The sequence below is a fragment of the Fukomys damarensis genome, unplaced genomic scaffold (assembly GCF_012274545.1).
Source record: "Fukomys damarensis isolate Sample0158 unplaced genomic scaffold, DMR_v1.0_HiC HiC_scaffold_37, whole genome shotgun sequence".
Classification (NCBI taxonomy): Eukaryota; Metazoa; Chordata; class Mammalia; order Rodentia; family Bathyergidae; genus Fukomys; species Fukomys damarensis.
In genome coordinates, this window is record NW_022900949.1 from 16,596,905 (window position 1) to 16,599,958 (window position 3,054).

Here is a 3,054-nt window from a genome sequence, read left to right on the forward strand (position 1 = left end):
CACAGAGAGATAAAGCAGATTGAAAAATATTGTATGATACTGGATTGGGAGCAGAATCCAGATTTTTTTTTGAAGTTAGAATAAAATATTCTTGCGTGCTTATTGTAAAAATGATAGGCAAATAAAGAAAATAATTTAACTTGTGTGTGTCTGATGTTTCACTGATCAACACTGATCTAAACATTTCTTCACTGAGAAATTTATGGCAAATACACTCAAATTAAATCTTGTATGCTATTTGTTTAAGTTGAGGGGCATAGAATGATTCGTTTACCTTAGGCCTACATGTCTAAATCTATTAAGACAGTACGTGTTTTGGGATGGTTGAAACCCACGTGTATGTGTTTCCTTTTATTCCTGAATACTGAATAAAGGGTAGAGTGCGAATGCACTTTGAGTGTGGGCGCAGGGTGGTCCTACACCTACTAATGGGTTTAGCAGGAGATGTTTTTGCGTGGATGTCTGGTAACAAGCTTTCTTTGTGCGGATCTTTGAGTCCCTGATTTAAACCTGCTGGGGCTCTGTGACATGTTTGTGGCGCGAGAGTGGGCACTGAGTCTGGACTCTTGTCGCTTCTGCTTTGCAGCCTTCTTCGCCTCTCGCTTCCTTTGATTCCCAAGGGCTGTGTTTCATAAAGATTTATCACTTCCTAGTGTGGCTTCACATTCGGAGGTTTTTCTCCCCGTGTAGATTAGAATTGGTGATTGATTCATTTCTCAGAGCTGGACCCCTGTAATGTGCTATGACTCTGTGCTCTTTTCTAGGTACTTCACTTGGCACTGCTTGGTGAGTGCTGGAAACATTCCATCCAAAAAACGACTGCCAAAACTTTGCTGTATTTTGGCACTCGATGACGTATCATAATTGTGCTAGATTCAACCAGTCTAATGCCACCTCTTGTAGCCATTCTTAGTTCGGTACCTGACAGCCTGTGTAGCTGTTACAATGTGTTCACCATCTGGGCACACAGCACAGAAGTAGAATGTGAGGCCACTGGTTGAGAAATGCAGTTGCTGTTTTTAGCATCCCACACATTTCTATTTGTCCCTAAAGATTGTGAAATCCAGCTAGTACTGATGCACTCCATGAGGGCTATGGTAGGCTGCATATTGACAAGAAGTTCCAAAGTCAGACACAGAATCATATTTTACACCAAAACTTTTGTCTTTCACAGGCATAAAAGTAAAAGCAGTACAAAGGCTCAAAACTAAATTTCCAAGCTACATAAATGGGGGATTTTTCATTTTTCTCATAATTAAACTAGGTTATTTTTCCAGTTGTTGCAATGTGATACATTTTCTCCATAATTAGAAGTCTTAATGTATCAACATCCATGTTAATTATGACAACACAGCTTTTCCTTTTCATTTGTATTTAAAAATTTTTTTTACAGCATTACTGAGGAATAACAGACAGAACTTGCATATATTCAAGATGTACAAAGGGATCATTTTATATATAATATATGTGTATATATCACAATAAAGTTAATTGTCACAGCCACCACCTCACATAATTACACCACATGTCATGTGTATGTATGTGGGGGATGAGGATGGTTAACCACTTAACAGCTCACCCGGAGTGTTACTTGGGTAGTGACTTTATTTACCTACTGACTATCCAGAGTGTTGCTGGGCAGTTGTCATTTTGGCCAGTTGATTCTTGTTTGCACAAGATAAACTCATATTCTTATTGTTTCCAATCGACAATTTTTTGCACACAGTTTTATTTGGGAAATTATATTTGCCTTTGATGTTTGTTTCTAGTGAAATCTAATAATAAATTCTGTTCTTTTACCAATTTGTTTTTATTTTGTTTATGAAAAATAACCTATGACTTTGTGCTGCAATCTACAAAAACTCTTATAAGTGTATTATGTATAATTTTTATCCTTCTCTGGAATTTAATGATAGCCTTTACAATACAGAATAGACACATTTAGTACTCTGAGACTGAGTAGGAAGGGAAATGCCAAAAGATGTGCAAAAGAAGAAACTGAAAAAATGAGAGCGTTAGCACGTCAGAGAGGAAAAGTCTGTGTTATGAAAATGGAAAGAAACAAAGATATCTCCTTATTGCCGACTATTTATAATACAGAAATGACAGAGTTTGAAAGAAGAAATGAAAGTAAAAAATTCCAATAGTGGTCAATGAATATAATAATGTTTGGGTGTTTGTAAAAAATTCCAATAGTTTCAATGAATATAATAATGTTTGACATAGTTGACTGACACTTAATAAGCAATTCTCTAATCAAAAAGTGAGAAAAATATTATTATAAAATATTTCTGCATCTTCTGAATCAAACAATAGAGAACTCATTTGTTTTTTCATTCAAGACAAGGAGGGGTTGAAAAAGTCATTTACAATTTAGATTAGGTCTAGTAGACCAAATAATTGAAAAATTTGGAACAGAAAAAGGCCAACCAGGACGTCCATCCTCAATGCCTTTACCCATCCATTTAGTGGGCAGACATTTTATTGAAATTACATACCCACAGGAAAAACGGAAAGGCCAGCGTGGCTGTAAAATGTGCTGTTCAGAGAAAGACAATAATGCAAAAAGAATTCAGAAAAAGACTACATACTACTGTTCAGATTGTAACATTGTGTTGAATGTTTAAGATATACATAGAAAAATTCTTGAATAAATTCGATAAAAATATTATTTTAATATTTTCTGTTATATTATCTTATACAAATTAATGAAAATGCAATTCTTTGGTCATCCAGTGTTTTAAAAATTGGACTGGTAAGTGGTTAAATATGTTCTCTCAGGGCCCAGGCTTGAGCTCAGTAGCACCAACCCTACCTCACAAGCACAAGGTCTTGAGTCTCATCTCTAGTACCAAAAAAGAAAAAGAAAGATGTTCAGAAAAAGATGTTCAAAATATACTCTCTCGGCAAATTTTAGGTAGACAACATTAGCTATAGTAAACATGCTGTATGCTCGGCCCCCACAATTTACTCCTTTCTAACTGAAAAGTTATGCCCTGCAGCATGTTTTTAGGCCTTCCATTTCCTTCCCTTGCCAGACAATATTCTACAGCA

General features: G+C 35.8%; 1 pseudogene; it reads right to left on the minus strand.

Moving 5' to 3' along the window:
- Window positions 1-298: 298 nt before the first annotated feature.
- LOC117284481 lies at window positions 299-1,178 on the minus strand (annotated as a pseudogene).
- Between the last annotated feature and the right edge of the window lie 1,876 nt (window positions 1,179-3,054).